We start from the raw sequence: 24,182 nt of genomic DNA, 5'->3' as shown, positions 1-24,182 counted from the left end.
CCTCTTACCCTGTTTCAGTCACTAGACTGCAGCCATGCTGAATCATTGCCTTGAATTTTTCATCAAACAATTTGAAGTTCTTATTTTGTTACACTTTGTACTTATTCTGTTGGTGTCTTCTTCAGAACTAGTTAGTTACAGGGACATAAATATACCAACATCAGTTGTGAAGCAGTGGTGGGGCACAAACACACACACACAAATATATATCATTGCTATTATCTTAAATTGTTGTATGTCCAAATTTGGTCAAAAGCTGGCTCTTTTGGTCAAACTTATTGTATCGCCGGCTGCTCCAGATGAAAATTGTCAAAGTGTCATACAACAGTTTAGCACTTTTCAAAAGTGGAGTAAGTTCTGCATATGACAGTTTTGCAAAAATATTTCTGACTGAAAATATCATACATGCATGGAGTTACGATCTTTTGCACACAAAAAAGTATTATTGTTAAGTGGAAAGTATTGCTAATGTATAAAGAAATGGGATGGTGAAAAAAAAGTATTATTGTTAAGTGGAAAGTATTGCTAATGTATAAAGAAATGGGATGGTGAAAAAGCAGCGTTTTGGACTTGACACATTTGCATAATAGCAACATGTTGATTCGTTAGCTACTGCACGCATTTTTTTTCTCTCCTTCTTTCTGTGTTTTTCTCTCTCTGTGTATCTTTCTGTTGAAGAGCGTAGGCTCGAAACGTTAAAGACTTGTTTTATTTATATTTCCTGAGCGCCATACTAATACAATTGTTCGTTTGTTTTCCACCTGCCTTCGTCTTTTGTTTATTTTCATAAAGCTTCCCGTTATATATATATATATATATATATATATATATATATATATAAAAAGGGGTTTTTATGATTGTTTGTAGAGGGATATATATTATTCAAAGAAATTCCAACTCTGTTTTTTATGTTTTATTTATATTTATAATAATAATGTAGAATATAGAAATATATATATATATATATATATATATATATATATATATATATATAGATACAATAATTGTTTCTTGTCAGGAACAAAAAAGGTTTAATAGGACTGCAATAGAAGTGCTCTATTGGAAGAGACAAAAATATCAAACTAAAATCATTGAACAAGCAATACAAGGTCAACCGCATGTCATTTCATAATAACAAAAAAGGTTAATAGGACTGCAATATGAAATGACATGCGGTTGACCTTGTATTTGCTTGTTCAATGATTTTAGTTTGATATATATATCATCATCATCATCATCATCGTTTAACGTCCGCTTTCCATGCTAGCATGGGTTGGACGGTTCAACTGGGGTCTGGCAAGCCCGAAGGCTGCACCAGGCCAGTCAGATCTGGCAGTGTTTCTACAGCTGGATGCCCTTCCTAACGCCAACCACTCCGAGAGTGTAGTGGGTGATTTTATGTGCCACCGACACAGGTGCCAGACGAAGCTGGCAGACGGTCACGCTCGAATGGTGTTTTTTATGTGCCACCGACACAGGTGCCAGACGAGGCTGGCAGACATATATATATATATATATATATATATAATATATATATATATATATAGATACAATAATTGTTTCTTGTCAGGAACAAAAAAGGTTTAATAGGACTGCAATAGAAGTGCTCTATTGGAAGAGACAAAAATATCAAACTAAAATCATTGAACAAGCAATACAAGGTCAACCGCATGTCATTTCATAATAACAAAAAAGGTTTAATAGGACTGCATATGAAATGACATGCGGTTGACCTTGTATTTGCTTGTTCAATGATTTTAGTTTGATATATATATATCATCATCATCATCATCATCGTTTAACGTCCGCTTTCCATGCTAGCATGGGTTGGACGGTTCAACTGGGGTCTGGCAAGCCCGAAGGCTGCACCAGGCCAGTCAGATCTGGCAGTGTTTCTACAGCTGGATGCCCTTCCTAACGCCAACCACTCCGAGAGTGTAGTGGGTGATTTTATGTGCCACCGACACAGGTGCCAGACGAAGCTGGCAGACGGTCACGCTCGAATGGTGTTTTTTATGTGCCACCGACACAGGTGCCAGACGAGGCTGGCAGACATATATATATATATATATATATATATATATATGCATATGCCAGTGTCACGTAAAAGCACCATCCGAATGTGGTCAATAACAGTGGCGCCTGACTGGCTCCTGTGCCAGTGGCACATAAAAAGCATGTGCTACAATCTTGGAGTGGTTGGCATTAGGAAGGGCATCCCACTGTAGCAACATTGCCAGATCAGATTGGAGCCTGGTGCAAGCCTACTGACTTGCCAGTCCTCAGTCAAACCACCCAACCTATGCCAGCATGGAAAACATGTTAAACGATGATGATAATATGACTGGCTTTTTTCAATTTCCATCTACCAAATCTACCCAAGGCTATAGTAGAGGACATTTTCCCAAGATACTGAACCTGGAACCATGTAGGTGGGAAGCTAGCTTTTTACCACCCACTCATGCTTGTACCCATTCAAATTAAGAACTTTTCTTTATATTGGTGACACTGCTGATTTAAGATATCCATTGGTTAGACATTTGAAGAGGAAGTATATGAAACATAAATACTATCCGGTTGTGTATAACAATTTTGATTGGGTTATTTGAACAAATCATTGCATTGTTAGTATGACATAAGCCACTGTTGCCTGTCAATTCACAGGAGTGGAACCGGCAGCCTTCAGAAGGATTAATGTGTGGCCTTCTGAAAGCAGTTGTTTGGGTGGGGAACCATTCTTCTGGAAAATACTTTTGTTTATTATTTGCATTTAATGTGTAACTACTCGACTAATGAAACCAACCACATTCGACTGCTTGGGCATATTTGAATCCTTTTATTTGTTTACCGGTTTCAGTCACTAGACTGCGGACCTACTGAGGCACCACCCTGAATAAGTTGAACAAATTGACCTCAATACATATTTTTTTCTCTCGCCTGATACTTTTTCTATTGCCCTCTTTTGCAAAACTGCAAAGTTACAGGGACATAAACACACCAACACCAGCGGTTGTAGGACACACACACACATATCTCTTTTACTTGTTTCAGTCATTTGACTGTGGCCATACTGGAGCACCACCTTTAGTCGAGCAAATCGACCCCGCTAAGTTACAGGGACTCATAAACACATCAGCATCAGTTGTCAAGCGATGGCAGGGATACACACACATATATACACACACACACACATATATATATATATACATATATACGACGGGCTTCTTTCAGTTTCCGTCTACCAAATCCACTCACAAGGCTTTGGTCGGCTCGAGGCCATAGTAGAAGACACTTGCCCAAGGTGCCACACAGTGGGACTGAACCCAGAACCATGTGGTTGGTAAGCAAGCTACTTACCACACAGCCACTCCTACGCCTATAACATATGTTGGGCTTTTTTTTAGTTTTTGTTTACCAAATCCATTTACAAGGCTTTGGTTGGTTGAAAGCTCTTGTAAAGGTGCCACACAATGGGACTGAACCTGAGTCAGTTGTGAATAGACTTAAGCACTCATCTAATAAGTGTAATCTTTAAATACATAAAATTTTAATTTTAATATTTTCTATCTGAAGGCAGTAAGCCAACAGAATCGTTGGTATGCCGGGGAGACTGCTTAGCAGGATTTTGTCTGGTTTTATGTTCTCAGTTCAAATTCCGCCGAGGCTGTGTTTGCCTTTCGTCCTTTCTAGGTTGATAAAATAAGTGTCAGATGAGCTCTGGGGTTGATGTGATTGACTTACCCATTCCTGTGAAATTACTGGCGTTGTGTCAAAATTTGAAACCACCCTTATATCCAAGATTGCGGGAAGAGTTGTGTGTCTGTAGATCTTATTAGATGTTATTAAATTTGGCAATTTTAAAATATTATGTTTTATGAATAATTATGTTTCATAAAATAACTGAGGTTTAGCAGTACAAAATATACTTTTGAATGTTAACAAGTCAACATTATAACTTAAATTTCATGTTTAAAAATGTTGTTAAATAATCTACCCATTTGGATACCCAGTGCAGCAGTATTTTAACTGCATGGTTTTTCATTTCATTTTCTCTATTTATTTTTCTATTACTTTCATCTACCCTCTCTCTTTCTCACTTTCTCCTCCAATATGCTCTTATTTGATGAGAGCTTTTTGTATAGAATACAGAAAATGGTTCCGTATATTTGTGTGTATATATTATGTATATATTTTTGTGTTTATATGTATATTTGTGAATATAAATATGTTTGTGTGAGTGCGTTTGATGCTTGGTGTTACTGTTTTCAGCATCTAATGATCTCCTAGCTTAATTAAGCTTAATGTGTATTTAGTGAACTGGAGATAATCTGATGTGTGGAAATGCTTTCGACTGAATTTAAGCCTCAGATCTCTTTGACCTAACGTTATTCTTATTCCAAGCTGGTAATGCCACTAGAAGTTCAAGAGTTGCCAGGGTCAACTAACCATGTAAATGGAAATTTTTTTCCTCGAGTATTGCAGAATTCATACACAGGAAATGCAACACACTATTAGCACTGTAGCTGTGAGTTTGGGTGGAATGGGATTAAAGAAATAGGTTGTTGATATTTTGTTTATCTTGTTAATTTCATTTCTTCATTTTTTACATATGCTTTCTCCATGCTTTCGACAATTTAAGCCTCAGATCTCTTTGACCTAACCATGGTTAGATAAATATATTATTGGAGTATTGTTTTACTGCTGGACAGCTTGATGCTCTTCCAATCACTAACTCTTATCTGTTTTAGAAGTGAGGGATCACTTATGGATGACTTGTTGACTGGAGAAATGAATGCAGAGTGAATTTGTAAACAAATGCACAAAACATGTGCATGTATGTATGTATGTATGTATGTATGTATGTATCTATCTATCTTCTGTCCAGCAGTCGCCATGATAGATCGGTAGCCACTACACACATTTTTTTCTCTTGTTTTTTCTGTCCCTTTCTGTAGAAGAGCATAGGCTTGAAATGTAAAAGACTTTTTCTATTCCTAAGCGTTATACTAATACATCTGTTTGTTTTGTACACCACCTGTCTTCGTCTTTTGTTTTTTTCATGAACTCTCTCTCTATCTATCTATCTATCTGTCTATATTCTTAGGCGGCGAGCTGGCAGAAACGTTAACATGCCGGGCAAAATGCTTAGCGATATTTCATCTGCTGTTACTTTCTGAGTTCAAATTCCGCCGAGATCGACTTTGCCTTTAATCCTTTCGGGGTTGATAAATTAAGTACCAGTTATGCACTGGGGATCGATGTAATCGACTTAATCCCATTGTCTGTCCTTGTTTGTCCACTCTATTTTTAGCCGCTTGTGGGCAATAAAGAAAAAGAATATATATTCTTTTACTTGTTTCGGTCATTTGACTGTGGCAATGTTGGAGCACTGCATTTAGTCAAGAAAATCAACTCCAGGACTTATTCTTTGTAATCCTAGTACTTATTCTATCAGTCTTTTTTGCTGAACTGCTAAGTTATGGGAACATATATCTTTATCATCATTTTAATGTCTATTTTTTTCATGCTTTTATTGGGCCATGTGTATTTTGTTGATGCAGATTTTCTATGGCTGGATGTCTTCACCCGTTTATAAGCAAGGTTATATTTCCCTGTGGCCAGACATGTTTTCTTTGGAAGACTTTGAAAGGAGCAAAATTGCTTGTCCATTGATGATGGTTGTTGACTATCATTACATGATGTTAAAACAAGGGTACACACACATTTATTTCTACATATATGTATGTATTGTAAGGTACTTAACCCTGTTGGTGCTGGTGCCATGTAAAAAGCACCCAGTACACTCTGTAAAGTACTAAGTTATAGGGACATAAACACATCAACACCAGTTGTCAGGCATTGGTCGGGGAGACACATATATACAACAGGCTTCTTTCAGTTTCCATCTACCAAATCTAACGACTTCAGTCAGCCCAAGGCTATACGCTTACTATAAAGCCACATATACCTGCGTATATAAATGTGTGTGTGTATGTGTACACACACATACACACACAATACATGTCTGTCTACTAAATCCACTCACAAGTCTTTGTTTGGCCTGCAGCCATTGCAGCTAAGACTCTGGTCAGGATGTCATGCTGTGGAGCTAGAACCTGCAGCCACATGGCTAGGATACAAACTTGTGAACTACACAGCCAAGCCTAGGAATTACTATCCGTGAATAATTGCTGAAGTAGTTCTGTATGCACTGATTTGGATGGCATTTTAACAGGCGGAGCCTATTATATTTACTGACATTATGAAGAATTTAAAATAGATTCACTCACATAGAAAGTTGGCATTTCATTCAAGTGGATGCAAGAATTGTTTAATGCTGGTTGCTGGTACTAAACCTGAAACTACCTTATATCCTAAGCATACTTGGTGTTTTCTGCATGCCATATCAGGAAAGCCTACATTATCTGTACTGGACCAATGAAAGAGTCTCTATATTGTTGCATGGTCTGCTAGAAGTAGCAGCTTAATCTCCCTCAGTTCATGCCAGGCTGTCTTGAAAAATAGCAGGAGTCATTGGATTATGTAGTTTCAAGTATACTGATTGTTTGAATAAATGTGCGGGTCAATGCCAGTGCTGCCTGACTGGCCCCCGTCCCAGTGGCACGTAAAAAGCACCCACTACACTCTTAGAATGGTTGACATTAGGAAGGGCATCCAGCTGTAGAAACATTGCCAGATCAGATTGGAGCCCGGTACAGCCTCCTGGCTTGCCTGTCCTCAGTCAGACCGTCCAACCCATGCCAGCATGGAAAGCGGATGTTAAACAATGATGATGTTGGGATGATCACGTCTGGTGTGTTTTTGATTACCTGTCTACTGAAATGACCCAGTGTTGAACAACGACGACAACAATGGCTACAGAATGTTCAGTTATTGAAATTAATATATAACAAACATAGGCGCAGGAGTGGCTGTGTGGTTCCAGGTTCAGTCCCACTGCATGGCACCTTGGGCAAGTGTCTTCTGCTATAGCCTCAGGCCAACCAAAGCCTTGAGTGGATTTGGTAGACGGAAACTGAAAGAAGCCTGTTATGTGTATATATATATATGTATGTATGTGCATGTATGTTTGTGTGTCTGTGTTTCCCCCCCCCCATTGCTTGACAACCAATGCTGGTAACTTAGTGGTTCAGCAAAAGACTCCGATAGAATAAGTACTAGGCTTACACAGAATAAGTCTTGGGGTCGATTTGTTCGACTGAAAGGTGGTGCTCCAGCATGACCCCATAGTCAAATGACAAACAAATAAAAGCAAAAACAAAAGCAACTGTTAGTCTCCTTTTGTTCTTATTAGAGGGTAGCTCAGCTGGTGCTCACCCTCGAAAGTTTTAGTTGAACATATTAACCCCAGGACTTTTTTCCTTAAACCTGGTACTTGTTTTGTCAATCTTTTTTTTACCAGACTGTTACCTTATGGGAATGTAAACAAACCAGCATTGGTTTGTTTATGTTCCCCATAACTTGTGTTTTTTTGTTGGGAGGCAAACAAAAACCATAAACACACTCACACACATATATGTACATACACATACATTCTGAGTTCATATTCCTCTAGGGTTGACTTTGCCTTTCATCCTTTTGAAGTTGATTATATAAGTACCAGTTAAGCACTGGGGTCAATTAAATCGACTCGCCCTCTTCCCCCAAATTTAGTAGAAAGGAGCTGGTAGAATCGTTAGCACGCTGGATGAAATGCTTAACAGTATTATGCCTGTTGCTATGTTCTGAGTACAATTTTCACAGAGGTCGACTTCACCTTTCATCCTTTTGGGGGTCGATAACATAAGTACTAGTTGAACACTGGGGTAGATGTAATCGACTCATCCCCTCTCCACAAAATGGCTGCCCTTGTGGCAAAATTTGAAACCATTATTATTATTATTATTTTTATTATTATTATTATTATGGTGGTGAGCTGACAGAATTGTTAGTGCAGATTAACATTTCTTTGGCTCCTTACATTCTGAGTTCAAATGTTGCTGAGGTCGGCATTAACTTTCATCTTTGTCGTAGGCTGATAAAATAAAGCACTGGCGGAATCCTGGAGTCCATGTAATCAACTTCCCCCCCTCCTCTCAAAATTGCTTGTATTTTTTTCAAAATCATAAAGAAGCATCGTTATTATTAAACTAGTTAGCCATTCAACCAATTAACAAATGGAGTGTTTAATTAATAATTCTGTCAGTCATTCTCTCAGCTAGATTCATCAGAGTGCTTTTGTCACCATTAGAGAGATAATGTATGTTATTTCCTAGTTTGATATCACCACCTGACCATTGGGTACCTAAATGGAGTCCACTCTGATGCTAAATATTCAAGCCATCTCTCTCTATCCCCAGGACAATTTCCTCTCTTCCTCCTACCAGTCATAGTAGCCATTAGTCCTCTTCCAATTAAACAACAACAGCAAATTTAAACAGTGTACAGAAGTTTAGTCTTCCTGTTTTATCTCTCATGTTTTACTTGTTTGTCAGTAGACTGCGGCCATGTTGGGGCAATGCTTTGAAGAAATTTTGGTCGAATAAATTGACCACAGTACCATATCTGTCTGTCTGACTATGTATGAGTGTTTAGCCCAGCATGGCCAATAAAGAAATCTCTCTCTCTCTCTCTCTCTCTCTATATATATATATATATATATATATATATATACATATATATACATTAAATCTGCCTAAATGTATATATACCAGAACTTATTTTGACAGCCAGCTTCCTGAAGATTTCATCGGAATGAAACAGTTCTAGTCCTGTAGAAGCTCCTTCTATAATATATATATATATATATATATATATATTTCTTTAAAGCCTGGTACTTAGTCTATCAGTCTCCTTTAGCCAAACCGCTAAGTTCCAGGGACATAAACACACCAACACTATTACCATTTGACAAAGACACACACCACAGGCTTCTCTCAATTTCCGTCTACCCAATTACAAGGCCATAGTAGAAGACACTTGCCCAAGGTGTCACATGAAACTTTTAATCAACAAACTCCAATTGGCGAATACACATCCTTACCTCAAAAATATACCCTCCAAACATTTGAAGCATGTTTTTTGCAAAACTATGGCTCTACTTACATGCATGGCTTATAGTAGGAAGGAAAGAAAGAGGTCTGACATATGCATGTCAGCTTATGAGCTAAAAATGGATAGATAAACTGGATACCAACCTCAGAATTTTATTGATTTAACAGTTCTTTACATTAAAAAAAAAAAAAAATTCAATTATCCATGTTACCCACATACACACTATCTTTCTCTGTCTCTGTCACACACACCGTTCAATGTTTCTCTCTCATGCACACACATGCGCAGCTGTCTGTCTCTCTCTCTCACCTCTACTTTGTCTCTCTTACACTCTCACTGCTCTTTCTCTCTCTTTCCCTATCTCTCTCCCCTCAGCTCATTTCTCTCATACACTACTCTCTCTCTCTCTGTCTATCACACACACACTCACACTGCTCTGTCTGACACACACACACAAAATGTCATGTCTCTCTCCTCCTCTCCTACACATACTCATCGCATGTCAGTAACCCAAAACAACCAGTTTCAATTAGTATGACCTATTTTTTTGTTTTTGTTTTGCCGTTTTCCCATATTGGAACTAGGATGAACGACCTGGGTAAATTAATTGTACTGTCCAACATTACGGAAGTGTTCTAAGAATTCTAATCTTGCTTTTTTATTCTTCCTATCTCTTTTCAAGCAGTTTTTTTTTTATTGTATTTTATTTCTAATATTTTCTTTCTATCGCAAGCTAAAACTAACTTAGAGAGATTTTCATTGTCTTTGCTTTTCATTATAATGATGGCATAATACTTGTGTGTTTCTCTGTGTTTGTATACATACACCTACAAACCGCCCGCACGCAAACAAACTCCTGTTCGATTACTTGTTTCTTTGCTACCCACAAGGGGCTAAACACAGAGAGGACAAACAAGGACAGACAAACGGATTAAGTCGATTATATCAACCCCAGTGCGTAACTGGTACTTATTTAATCGACCCCGAAAGGATGAAAGGCAAAGTCAACCTCGGTGGAATTTGAACTCAGAACGTAGCGGCAGACGAAATACTGCTAAGCATTTCGTCTGGCATGCTAACGATTCTGCCAGCTCGCCGCCTTGATTACTGTTCGATTACTTCCATCGCCCGATCGAAAGCCCCACACAGGCGAAGGCTACGACCAACCATTTTTGTGATAGGTCTTAGTTTTTTTTTTTTTTTTCACGCGATGCCTCAGCATGATGATTTTTTTTTTTTATCGTGGGGAAAGGATTTGCACAAATCCAATCCCACTCTCTGAACATGGACAACATAAACTCGAAAAGAACTAGTCAAGATCATCGAACTAGTCAAAATCAGGCGTCAGTGTCGCGGATTTTCTCTCGGAGTTTCCCCTCTCCCAGAGAGATGTCATGACATCAACAGAAGGACCTCTCCCTCTTAGTAGGCCAACTTTGCGCCTGGACACCCACCCAGGTATTTCCACGTTCGACTAAAACAGACTTTCAAGGCGGTGCTCCAGTATGGCTGCAGTAAAATGACTGAAACAAGCGGCTATACTCCATAGTAGTGAGACATGTGCTGTGAATGTAGAATACGTGTGTAGAGAGAAATGAAGGCAGTATGGTCTGTTGGATGTGCAGCATCAGTGTGCATGTATGACAAAGTGCAAACGTGTTGAGAGAAAAGTTGGGCATAAGAGGAATCAAATGCAGCATGCAAGAGAGAAAACTACGTTGGTTTGGACATGTGATGCGTATGAATGAAGGCAGCTGTATAATGTGCCGATCATTGAAAGTGTATGGTACCCGCGGCGGAAGAGGGAGAGCCAGGAAGACATGGGATGAAGAGGTGAGGACCGATCTCAGGGTTTTGGGCCTCACGGAGGAAATGACAAAGGACTTAGATGTCTGGTGATGTGGGTTTCTTGCAAAGATCTGCCTCGTCGGCGAAACTGAGTTCTAGAGGCGCTGTGTGTTCCACCCACATGTAGCAATAAAACTTTTCTCAAACCCTACTCCAACAAACCAAACTACATCTCTTCCTCGCATTTCCTCTTTCATGCATTATACTTATCTCTCACTCCCCAATCCTGCTTTTAATGCCCTGCTCACTATATCATTGCTATTCAGTAGTCCCTCACCCCCTCTATATACCCAGGTTTTCACCAGTCGCTGCATCCCGCACCCCCACTCTCTACTCGCGCTTCTTTGGCAATGCACTGCCTCTTGTATTATGACTTACGTACCTCAAGAGTATGCTCTGGAACTTTCCACCATCTATTTCTCATTTTACTCTACCATCCCATTTATATTCTGATGCCTGACCCTTGTGAGTATGCACCGGCACTTCACCACCATATCTCTCCTGCTCTCTCTTGCACTCTTTCTGTCTCCCACTGTCTTTCCCCTTGCTCTTCCCTCTGGTTGGGTAACCACGTATCTCCTTTACAGCAGCACGCCTGTTTCTTTCCTCATTTCTGATCACTCTCTCTCTCTCTGGTCGAGTAACCTTGTACCTCCTCTACAGCAAGACACTTGTTTCTGTTTCTCTGTTACACTCTAACCTTTCATCATCTGACACAAGATCACCCCCTCCAATGTCCCCTCCACTCTCAAAAGATGTTTGTCTCGCAAGTTACTTGGTGACACTACCGGTGCTTGTACCATGTAAAAAGTATCCAGTCCACACTGTAAAGTGGTTGGCGTTTGGAAGGGCATCCAGCTGTAAAAACCTTGCCAAAACTGACTCCGTCTGTGTTGGTGCCACATAAAAAGCATTCAATCCACTCTGCTGAGTAGTTGGTGTTAGGAAGGGCATGAGCCGTAAAAACTGTACCAAAACATACACGGTAATCTGGTGCAGTTTTCTGCTTGGTCAGCTCTTGTCAAACTGTTCAACTCATGACAGCAAGGAAGGCGGATGTTAAATGATGATGATGATATCTCTATATAATAATTTTAGCGTCTACTTTTCCATGCTTGCATGAGTTAGACGAAAAGATGTTGAGACGGATTTCCTACGGATGGATGTCTTTCTCATCTCCAGCCTCATCTGTTTCCCATCTAGGCATGGTTTTTCCTCATGGCTGGACATGTTTTTCACAGGAAATTTAAGATGAATAACTCTACTTGTATGACGGTGATATCCGTCTGCAAGTATCAGGCGATGTAAAGACACACGCTTACAAATACGTATACAGGAGTGGCTGTGTGGTAAGTAGCTTGCTTACCAACCACATGGTTCCAGTTTCAGTCCCACTGCGTGGCACCTTGGGCAAGTGTCTTCTACTATAGCCTCGGCCCGACCAAAGCCTTATGAGGGTTCAGTCCCACTACATGGCACTTTCGTCAAGTGTTTTCTGATATAGCCTCAGACCAACCAAAGCCTTGTGAGTGGATTTGATTGACGGAAACTGAAAGAAGCCTGTCGTATATATATATCTGTATATGTTTGTGTGTCTATGTCTGTCTCCCCACCATCGCTTGACAACCGAAGCTGGCGTGTTTATGTCCCCGGAACTTAGCGACTCGATAAAAAAGACCGATAGAATAAGTACTGGGCTTACAAAGAATAAGTCCCGGGGTTGATTTCTTCGACTAACACCCTTCAAGGCGGTGATCCAGTATGGCCGCAGTCAAATGGCTGAAACATGTCTAAGTTATAAGATATTGACTTCTTTGAAACTGTCGAAACGGCTTCTGCTTGACAGATTTCGAATTAGCATCCGGAGATCAATATTTGCTTCGTGATGGAAGGATTAGGAATCGATTATGTAGGATTAAGAATCGGTTGTGTATCACATGTTATTCACTTCCTTTAGTTGTTTCAGTCATTGGGCTGCGGCCATGTTGGGGCACCACTTTGAAAGGTTTTTGGTCGGACAAATCGAACTAAGTACTTTTTGCCGGTACTGGCTGCTTTTTTTTCTTCTCCGAACCGGCGTGTGTGTATGTGTATATATATATATATATACACACACACACACACGTACATACATACACTCGAATACCAGGTGGAAACAAGATATTTTTCCCACCTTGTTTCACATTTATGTGCTTACTCTGGTATGTGTGTGTGTGTGTGTATGTATGTATATATATATAAACAAGTAAAAAAAAAAAATATATATATATATATATATGATGGTTTTCTTTTTGTTTCCATCTGCCAAATCCACTTACAAGGCTTTGATCGGCCTAGGGCTATAGTAGAATGCACTTGCTCAAGGTTTCACGTGGCTACAATGCGAATTTCTTAATCTCACAACCAATATTTAGCAGCAAATTTTTGAATTGAATAAAAGGAAATAAAAAAAAAAGTCTTTTTCTCTTTTAAACTTACCTAATAATTTAAAACCTGGAATACTTCGCTAACCATAATTCTTATATGCGACGCTGACCATTCTTCTCATTGTTTGTTTGTGTAGAGCTTCGATGATGAATTCCGTTTCGTGCTCCGTTCGGCAATAGCCTGTAAATAAACGAGTTTCTAGTTAAATCCTTATCTTACAAGCAATTGGTTTAGTGACATTGAAGTGTTGGTACTACTTAAGAACAGTGGTCCGGTGCGCACACTCGCGTACTCGCGCTAGCTAGTCGTAACTAGTCGATCCTTACTTTGTTTTTGTGTTTTATTTACTTTGTTTAAAAAACTTATTTACTTTGCGTTTTTGTGTTTTATTTACTTTGTTTAAAAAAATTATTTACTTTGTGTTTTTGTGTTTTATTTACTTTGACAAAAATTATTTACTTTGTGTAAAAAAAATTATTTTGTTTTATTTACTTTGCTAGGTAGTCGTTGTAGGATCGACTAGCTAGCGCGGAGGCGCGAGTACGCGAGTGCGTGCACCGGGACCACTGTTCTTAAATAGTACCGAAGTATTAAGCTACTATTCATACAAGTATAAGGCGCAGTCCTGGCGGTGTGGTAAGAGTTTGCTTCCCAACCCCATAGTTCTGCGTTCAGTCTCGCTGCGTGGCACCTTCGGCAACTGTTTTCTGCTATAACCTCGGGTCAACCAATGCCTTATGAGCGGAGTTGGTAGACGAAAACTGAAAAAAGCCTGTCGTGTGTGTATGTGTGTGTGTTTGTCTGTCTTCGGGTTTGTTTGTCCCCATTGCAACACTTGACAGGCGGTGTTGGTGTGTTTACGTTCCTGTAACTTAGTGGTTCGGCAAAAGAGACTAATAGAATAAGTACTAGATTTAAAACGCGCTGAGGTAGATTCAAGGCGTTTCCCCTATGTACAAGTAATTTCAGCAAGGAAGGGGAGACACCTCTGTACATATTTTAATCTTATTAAGCCTCATCATGAAGACCTATGACTAAATACATTCAGAATGTGACTGTATCGTCTCCCATCTCTCAAGAAAAAAAAAAAGAAAAAAAACTGTGTATAGAAGACTGCATTATCCAGTTTACTCTCTCTCTATCTTTCTCTCTCTCTTCTCTCTCTCTCTCTCTCTCTCTCTCTCTCACCACAATTGGTTATTGTACAATGAGGACAATTTTGTTGCTCTTTGAAGCAACCGCGGTTAAAGTTAGATGACTTGTCTTACTTCAAAGTAGTTTTTTTTTTGTACTTGGGTCATGAAAGTACAACAAAACCTTTTCACTCCAACTGAAACAAATTCTCTTCTTGGTGAAGACTTCCTTTTTTTCATTGTCCTTTCGCAATAAATGCAAACAATTTCACTTCAATCTCCTTGCTTTCACCCTCCTCTCTCACCCAAACACGTTTATTCACATACTTGCATATAAACGTCAGTTGACTTGGTGCATCTAACTTCCTATTTTGTTGTTTTTCCAGAGATCTCTACTATATTTCATAATTATTGATTAATTTCCTGGTAATCCCTGATTAAATGCACGTATAAAAAACAAGGGTGGGATATCTTTGATCATATGTCTATCTAAGACTACATTATGTGCCCTTTGTGTTTTGTTTTTCAAGATTTTTTTTATGTGGCTTAATGGAATTTAGCTACTATGTCTAGCGTTGAGGCTTTTTACTGTACTATTACTGAAACTAGTAAAAGAGTAGGTTACATTATCCAACGCACACTTTTAAAAGAGAGCAGGACTTTTTTAAAAAGAGATTTGGTTCTTTTTTGTTGCTGTGCTGATCAAGCGTATTTGAGATGAGACATTCCAGTCGTAGCCATCATATCTTTTTCTAGACATAGTGTACCTAGGTTTACAATATCCAATCCACCTTTCCTTTTGAAAGGCTACAAAGCTTGATTTAATGGCGATTTGGTTGCTATTTCTTGCAGATCGACCGACCCCGAAAGATTCCCTCGTTTGACTCGCTACTTTTGAAATTACTGGTGACGCAGACACCAGTAATTTCAAAATTACGAAAACAGAAACGTACGGCATCATCATGCCCAGATTGAGGGCTTTCCAATTGTGTCTATCCCAACTCCCTACCCATACAGTATCTCCGACTACATTATCCAATGTTTCATTTCCTTAATGTGACAGTACAGTGTGGTTTTAGATATATTTAGCTGCTATGTGCAGAGCACGGGTTCCCGCGTTGTTCTTGTCTAGTAAATTTCACCGAATAAACCATCAACTAACATCTAGTTGTGAGACTCCAGGAGTTTAGGATAGACTGAAGTTAGACTTTGGTTACTAGTACTCCCGGGTCCGTTCTGGGCAAGGTAGTTGTCTGTTAAGGAGTCCCAGTTGTGGGTCATCTAGCAGAAAATGGTCCTGTACACACAGAAGGAGACTGGCCCCTTAACATGTCACGTAGGCCCTGTGCCTTTAGAGTAAACCCAAGAGAGCAGATGGCTTGAATGTGAATAGACTGGTATAAGGCAGCAACAGGAAGTTATTTTCGTATTATTAAGAAAATCATGAATGTTCTGTGTTTGGTATAGAAATTCATAAGGCGGTGAGCTGGCAGAATCGTTAGCACGCCGGTCGAAATACTTAGCGGTATTTTGTTTGCCGCTACGTTCCGAGTTCAAATTCCGCCGAGGTCGACTTTGCCTTTCATCCTTTCGGGGTCGATAAAATAAGTACCAGTTACGTACTGGGGTCGATGTAATCGACTTAATCCATGTGTCTGTCCTTGTTTGTCCCCTCTGTGTTTAGCCCCTTGTGGGTAGTAAAGAAATAGGTATTTTGTTTGCCGCTACGTTCTGAGTTCAAATTCCGCCGAGGTCGACTTTCCCTTTCATCCTTTCGGGGTCGATAAAATAAGTACCAGTTACGCACTGGGGTCGATATAATCGACTTAATCCGTTTAATTCTCTCTGTGTTTAGCCCCTTGTGGGTAGTAAAGAAATATAGAAATTCTTGAGTTCCGACACTTGTGAAAGAAAGGTGGTGGGAAGAATTCCACTCATAAGGACAATGCGGTGCTTTGGGCGGAGAGAAGGCGACACTTGTCCAAGGTGCCGTGCACTGGATCAAAGAACATGATATAGAAGCAAACTCCTTAACCACGCAGCTATGACTGCACTGTGAATCGTTTTTCTTTCTTTCCATTATCGTTGCTGTCATTTCTTGACTGTCCGTTATCAGTCTAAGTTTTGTCAACACCAACTTCTGACTTAACCTGTAAGTCAAACAAGTGTTGCCAGTTTGATGCGCCTTCACCACTGGCTTGGCAAATATTTATCTACTTAATATTATATATCCACGTAAATGTGTGTGTGTGTGTATGAAAATTTCCGTCGAGCCCTTGAGAACGCGTGTGCTTCTTGAGTAAAGTTACAAGCATTCTCAAGAACTGAATGCTTGACAAATTCTTAAATGTTATAATGTAAATAGCTTATTCTATTTCGTTTCACATCTTATCATTCCACTCCATTTCCTTGGAAATTTGAAGACTTTCTCTACTTGTATATAATAAACTATAGAACAATTTCTTCTGGCTAACCTTTTTATTATTTTATTTTGTACCTTTGTATGCTATGCACATCTTTTCCAGTGTATACCGTGTATACTTTTCTCCTTTTTTTAATCCTATTTTCCCTGTTTTCTCAGGGGTCTCTTGGCTTAATGGTAAAGAGCGCTCAGCCAGAATTTTAGAGGCACAGAGTTCGATTCTCAGTAGCGACTTGCTGGCCACTTTTACCCGTCTTCTAAGCTGGTTTCACAGCTCTCCTGTGTTTGAGATTTTCTTTATTTTCTGTAAACTACCAACTCTGTAAAACACCAACTTATATATATAATGTCTGTGTACAATGTATGTATGCACACTTGTGTGTGTAGTTGGATGGTAAAAGCAGTTTTGTATATTAAACATTTAGATAAGTTCAAATATGTTAGTGACATATTCGACCTGTAAAAAGCCGTTTTCACTGCAGTTTACACACACGCATATAGAGATCTTGTTTCCTCTAGCATCTCTGAATAAGAGGTCTGTTCTCATCGTCGTACAGCCTTTTATATATTCAACCCATCTGGATGCAATCTAGGCATGATGAAGCCGTACGTTTCTTTTTCGTCTTTAATCTCAATATTTTGTTTACTCACGTATGTCTGTGATCTCATTTTATTTATCTCACATTGCTCAGCATTTATGCTGATTAAGTTTTCCAACCAATGTGTTTCACAAAATATGCTAACTTCTTTCATATTTTCACATTCATTTGTCTGCTGGTACTCTGCCGCTCGATGTCTGCTCTGTAGTACTTTCCTGCTAAACTAAATACTGATAAACCTGTTGGTTTATCAGTATAAAGCCTATTGAATTTCTTGCTGTATCACTTGGGTTAAGGCGCGTGTTGTGCACATGATCGCAATATGTGGTTTCGATTCTGAAAAGGAGCAGTGTGCTTGCTTTGAAGAAAACACTTTTTTACGTTACTCCTCTCAGCGACGAACTGGCGTCCCGCTAAGTGAGGAATGTTGTGGCATCGGTCACTTATTCGCCATGGAAACCAGGTAACCAGTCTCACGAGTTTCTGCACTCGAGCCATTAATGTCCAGGGGTTACATGCTTAGCGTGTTACTAATGTGGTATCTAAGCATTGTGGGAAGTCACCAATTTAGTGTGAGTGGTCACTAATTTTGAAATAAGTGTTATGAATGTCAGAAACAAGACAAGTGATGAACGAAGCGGGTGTCTATGTTGGAGTTAGAGGAAAGTGATAAAACTTAATATTGAACAAATAAGTTTTAGAAGCTTGCGGCGCTAAGGTTTTGAGGAAATACAAAAAGGCAGGTTCCATCTTAGAGAAACGATGTGGTCCGTGTCGAATCCATCCGCACGCCAACCAAGAGGACGGACAATTGCTCTTTGGTATTCCTACGCTCCCAGCTCTGATTGGTTAAAGTTGCCATGAAAAAAAGTTTTCCTGTCCCACTACACATGTATCACCCGGGCTCTTCCACTTGTATTAATTTCTCGTTGGTTGCTAGAATAGTTTTAGTGCCTACAAAATCATTTCTTTCATAGAAATGAAGCCGTTGATTATCTCTTTAATATCTTTTACCAAATTTATATATGGACGTATTCTATTGTTCTACACATTTCACATTATAGGCGCAAGCGTAGCTGCTGTATGGCTAAACTCTCTTCTCAGTCACTTGGCTTCTGGTTCAGTGTGTGGAACCTTGGGTACGTATCTTCTATAGCCACGATCCTACAAATGCTTTAGGAATGAAGTTGATAGACGGAATCTGCGAGGAAGCCCGCAGTGTTAGTTTCTTCACGTCCCCGTTCGACAAAAGAGAACGATAGAATAAGCATTAGGCCTAATAAGTACCGTCCCGCTGTGGGATGAAGTTAAAATAATCGACAGAGAGCACCACTGAAAATACGAAAATTGAAAGGGGTTACACATTCGCTAGGACCCAATAACCTCCGAAGCAGACTTAGTGTAGATATGAATGTAATATGGGAACCAGTATTAAGAAAAGATAAAATAGGTTTATAAGCTCTAAAATTCACTCTATAATCGCCCATGGGCATATAGCGCGGGCTACTAATCCTCAGATTCTCAGTTCAATCCCAGGCAGGGACTTCAAAAATAATATCAGCAGAAAAATAACATACCGTAGGAAGGAGAACAAGTTTACCCCATTAGTCAAATAAAAGGTTGGGTTTGAAATTCTACCAGAACACTTGAAGTCTGGGGAATACATCTGCCGAGACGTTGTGATAGCAACAAAGATGAGAACACCTATCTGTTCATTGTAAATAAGTCCTGAGGTCGATTCATTCGACTAAAATTCTTCAAAGCGGTGCCCCAGTATGGTCAAAGCCCAGTGACTGAAACAAGTATATATAATAATAAAAAAAGTTAAAACATTAAAATCTGCCATTGTAGTTGCGGTTTCCTTAGTTTTGGAGTATGTTATTTCATTTTAAATTTGTTGGTTGGATACTTTGTCATTCTCAATGTTGTGTTCTTGCTTAGGAGCGAGTCCCTATTATAATGTTGATATTGAAATATTTTTCCATCATTATCACTCCACTCGAAATTGCCAAGTAGCCAATTAGTGGGTTTTGGTACGGCGGTTTACATTATGATTCTCACGTCTTTTCTTTGTTCTCCACCAGAAGACACAACACTCTGGAATTTTCTCTTTTACCATCATCTGGCCATGTGTTTTGAGATTTTTCCTTGTCAGTTTTTTCTTCTTTTACACTTGTTTCATTCATTTGACTGCAGCCTTTAGTCGAATAAATCAACCATATTGCTGAAATCTAGTACTTATTCTATCGATTTTTCTTATGTCGAACTGCTGAGTTTACGAGGACGTAAAAGGTGTCCGTGGGAAAACTCATTTAAATAAAAGAGTTGGGAACCTCTACCCTTAACGACAATCCGGTCCCTGGCAGGGTTCAAAGCCAGCAATTTTGAGAGGAGTGGATAAGTCGATTGCATCGACCCCCCTCTCCTTGACTAGTACTTTGTTTTATCGACCCCGAAGCGATAGAAGGCAAAGTTGGCTTAGGCGAGATTTGAACTCAGAGCCTAAAGTACAAGCAGAATGCCGCTATGTACTTTTCCCGACGTACTGCCAACACGCTGCTTTTGTAGATACGAAAAGGTGGTTTATGAGTTTTATATAACGAACCAATGCCCGTTTGTACTGTTTACTCTACTACAAACTGGATTTACAAAAGTTAATCCTAAAATGTGCTGTTATCTTCTTATATTTAACTGTTTTATGATTGAAATCTTGTGAAAAGTGGTGTGGCAACGTTTATTTATAGATTAGATGTATTTAGCCGTTGTTCGTTTGTCTAATTCGTTATTTGTGTTAAGTAGAAACCTGTTCACTTGTATTTCACGCAGCCGTATATTGAGCACGAAATTGCTTGGACATCATATAAGTGTCTGGAATTTACCCGACCGTATGATGTAATTATTGTTAGAATGCTGTAGTGCGAACATTTTTGTCGATCCTTTACTCTGGAGAAGTATCTTAAATCGGTTTCGTGTCGTATTCATTGAGAATGACTGGGTTGTTGGTTTAGGAAACAGTTTCTGCTGTGTCGCAGAAAAGAAAAAAATAGCTTAAATACATCTGGAACGCTAAAGTAGTATGCCGCCCACTGAAGTATCACATAGCTCGTGTTTGTGAGCGTGTACTGGTTAATTTACGAACAAGAACATGAACCACCTAAAGAGCATGTACTAAAGATTGCAGTCACGTCTGCTTGGAATCGCATAACCTACCGTCTCATTAGAAAGATTGCGTTAATTATGGTTAGAATGCCTTTGATAATAGGTTCGTTCGATCAGGGGTTAAACAAGTCTATCCTACATGTACAGTAATCCTTCGACTATTGCGGGCGTTACATCCCCTCCCGCGGTAGGTGAAAATCCGCTAAGTAGAAACAGTACTGTACTGTATATATATTTTAATTTTCTTTATAATTTGTACGTAGGCACAGGAGTGGCTGTGTGGTAAGTAGCTTTCTCACCAACCACATGGTTCCAGGTTCAGTAAACGGAAATTGAAAGAAGCCTGTCTTGGCGATTCAATAGGAGTTTTGACTGTTGTTTCAAGCAGGTAGACATACTTAGTATGTCCTTTGATTAATTGTATATGTATGTATACAATAAGAGGCTTCCAAATAGGAAAGCGTTGTGCTAGAAAGAGCAGTAGAAATCTCAAGACCACACAAAAAAAAAGGATAAATTCACGAAAGGAATGCAAATTAAAAATGTTTACCATCTCAACTATTTCCCAGACCGACGGTTTCTAACTATTTCCAGCAAAAAAGTATTTGCTAAAGGCCAGTTTTCTTCAGTGGGACAGCCGGGTATATGTATGTATATATATATTATATAATTAGGGCTTAGTAAAATAAATTACTTTGCCACATACTGAACTTAGTAGAAATAGCAGCCAAAAAAAATTTTCTTAGCATTTCTACTACTTAAAGAAAATTTCTCTCAGATAATGTTTACTCTAGACAGCTCACGAAGGTTTGGGGGTAAATACAGAAAAATATCACAAGTACATAGATCGTTTGAGTACGTCAACGTTTCAAGATTAGCCAAATAAAATCAGCATTTCTTTCGTCAGCTCAAAATTTCTTGATTTGGAAACACTAAAAAGAAGGAACTTTACCTATCAGCGACTTGTCGCTTCAGATGAACCACTCCAACTAACAGTGTCAACAAATTCAAAATGCGCAGGCGTAAAATTCTGCACTCCCCATTCCACCCACGTGGTCTATCTAGCAAACATTATATTTTAACCGCGAGAACCGAGGCAGTATGACCGAGAGATATGAATTATAATATCAACAATTGAGGGTAAAATTAATTAATTAATCAATTTCACCAAGTGTTCAGTATGTAAAAGGACCATTTAAGGCGAATTCAAAATATTACATTATATAATTAGGGCTTAGTAAAATAAATTACTTTGCCACATACAATTTTGAGCTGAAGAAAGAAATGCTGATTTTATTTGGCTAATCTTGAAACGTTGACGTACTCAAACGATCTATGTACTTGTGATATTTTTCTGTATTTACCCCCAAACCTTCGTGAGCTGTCTAGAGTAAACATTATCTGAGAGAAATTTTCTTTAAGTAGTAGAAATGCTAAGAAAATTTTTTTTGGCTGCTATTTCTACTAAGTTCAGTATGTGGCAAAGTAATTTATTTTACTAAGCCCTAATTATATAATGTAATATTTTGAATTCGCCTTAAATGGTCCTTTTACATACTGAACACTTGGTGAAATTGATTAATTAATTAATTTTACCCTCAATTGTTGATATTATATATATATATATATATGCATGTATGTATGTATATATATATATATATATGTGTGTGTTGGTTGCCGAGGAATTTATTGTATTTTATATCATAATTATGTCAGAACCAATAGCGTGATTTGGTAAAGGTTTCCACCAATTCAGTCACTGGCTCACTGCATTTCTCATAAGGAAAATTTCAAGGGAGTGTTTTGTAACTCGTTGCACTTCGTTTGAATATACTGTTTGCCCGTTTATGTTTACAACCTTCACCGATATACGGCGAAACACATTCACTCGCATACATACATACTACACATAACACACATGCATGAGTGACTTACGTCTTCATTCATGAGCTGCGCCTCAAATTCCACGACGTCCATTACGTACGTTATTGTAAAACGTTAAGTAATGCAGTTGTTAATCATTTATCATGTACTTGTTTCAGTCATTGGACTGCGGCCATGCTGGGACACCACCTTGAAGGGTTTTAGTTCAACGAATCGAACCACAGTATTATTTTTTTAAAGCCTGATACTTATTCTATCCTTGTTATGCTGAACCGCTAAGTTTCGGCGATATAAACCAGTACCGGTTATGAAGCTATAGAGTCTGCGAGTGTCCTATGCCGCTGCCATGTAAAAGTGCTCGTGTGGTGCCACGTTAAAAGCACACAGTACACTGTAAAGTGGTTGGTGTTAGGAAGGGCATCCTGTCGCAGAAACCATCCCAAATCAAACAAGAACTTGATGCAGCTCCCCAACTTGCTAGTTCTGGTCAAACTGTCCAAACCATGACAGCATGGGAAACGGACGTTAAAAGATGATGATGGTCCAACTGGTTAAAATTCTATTTATTTATTTGTGCAGCTGATGATGGCACTGTATTTAAATTGATGTAATGATTGCATTTTTCAATTAAATGGAGTAGCTTGAAACGGTCATACTGCAACACTACTTGATATCCTGTTGCTTATTTTGATTTTTTTCACCTTCGATCTGTGCGGATAATACCGGACTGACTCGGTGCTTCAACTTAAGTACCTAATTCAACCGAATCTCAATTATATATGTATAATGTGTGTGTGTGTGTTTGTCTATCCATCATCACAGCTTGTGAACCGGTGTTGGTGTGTTTATGTCCCCGCAACTTAGCGATTCGGCAATAGCAGATTGATATAATAAGTACTAGACTTAAAAGGGAGAAAAAAAAAAACTAGTTGTCGATTCATTCGACAAAAAAGTTCTTCAAGGCTGTGCCCCAGCATAGCCGCACTAATGACTGAAGCAGGTAAAAGATAAAGCAAAAATATGAGTGAGCTGGAGCAAGAACCAGAAAGAAAATCGTATAAATACAACTGATCATGTCCCCTATTCCCGAGTTTAGTTTCTGTTAACCCCAGTGAAGAATCCTTACTCTAGATTGGACATTTTGGAATGATGGCCATGTTTAGTTTTATTGGTTATCATTTATAAGGAATTCTGTGGTGTTTTGTAGAATTTTCTTGCACAAAGGCGCAGGAGCGGCTGTGTGGTAAGTAGCTTGCTAACCAACCACATGGTTCCGGGTTAGTCCCACTGCGTGGCATCTTGGTCAAGTGTCTTCTGCTATAGCCCCGGGCCGACCAATGCCTTGTGAGTGGATTTGGTAGACGGAAACTGAAAGAAGCCTGTTGTATATATGTATATATATATATATATATATATATATATATATATATATATATATATATATATAATGTGTGTGTGTGTGTGTTTGTTTGTGTGTCTGTGTTTGTCCCCCTAGCATTGCTTGACAACCGATGCTGGTGTGTTTATGTCTCCGTTACTTAGCGGTTCGGCAAAAGAGACCGATAGAATAAGTACTGGGCTTACAAAAAGAATAAGTCCCGGGGTCGAGTTGCTCGATTAAAGGCGGTGCTCCAGCATGGCCGCAGTCAAAATGAC

At 39.0% G+C, this 24,182-nt stretch overlaps 1 protein-coding gene and 1 long non-coding RNA gene across 8 annotated transcripts in view; one reads left to right on the top strand and one right to left on the bottom strand.

The window, feature by feature from the left end:
* Nucleotides 1–24,182, top strand: part of LOC115209078 (adenosylhomocysteinase-like 1) — a 469,217-nt gene that overhangs the window by 89,326 nt on the left and 355,709 nt on the right. The window lies entirely within an intron of this gene.
* Nucleotides 1–24,182, bottom strand: part of LOC115209079 — a 308,087-nt gene that overhangs the window by 104,428 nt on the left and 179,477 nt on the right. For all 4 annotated transcript variants that reach the window (XR_004998392.1, XR_004998393.1, XR_004998394.1 and 1 more), the window contains one exon: nt 13,381–13,509. This is a non-coding gene — a long non-coding RNA (uncharacterized LOC115209079). The remainder of the gene's footprint in view (nt 1–13,380; nt 13,510–24,182) is intronic.

This window comes from Octopus sinensis, linkage group LG3, assembly GCF_006345805.1.
Source record: "Octopus sinensis linkage group LG3, ASM634580v1, whole genome shotgun sequence".
Taxonomy (NCBI): domain Eukaryota; kingdom Metazoa; phylum Mollusca; class Cephalopoda; order Octopoda; family Octopodidae; genus Octopus; species Octopus sinensis.
Note: the sequence above shows the minus strand (reverse complement) of the source record. Positions and strands in the feature narration are given on the sequence as shown.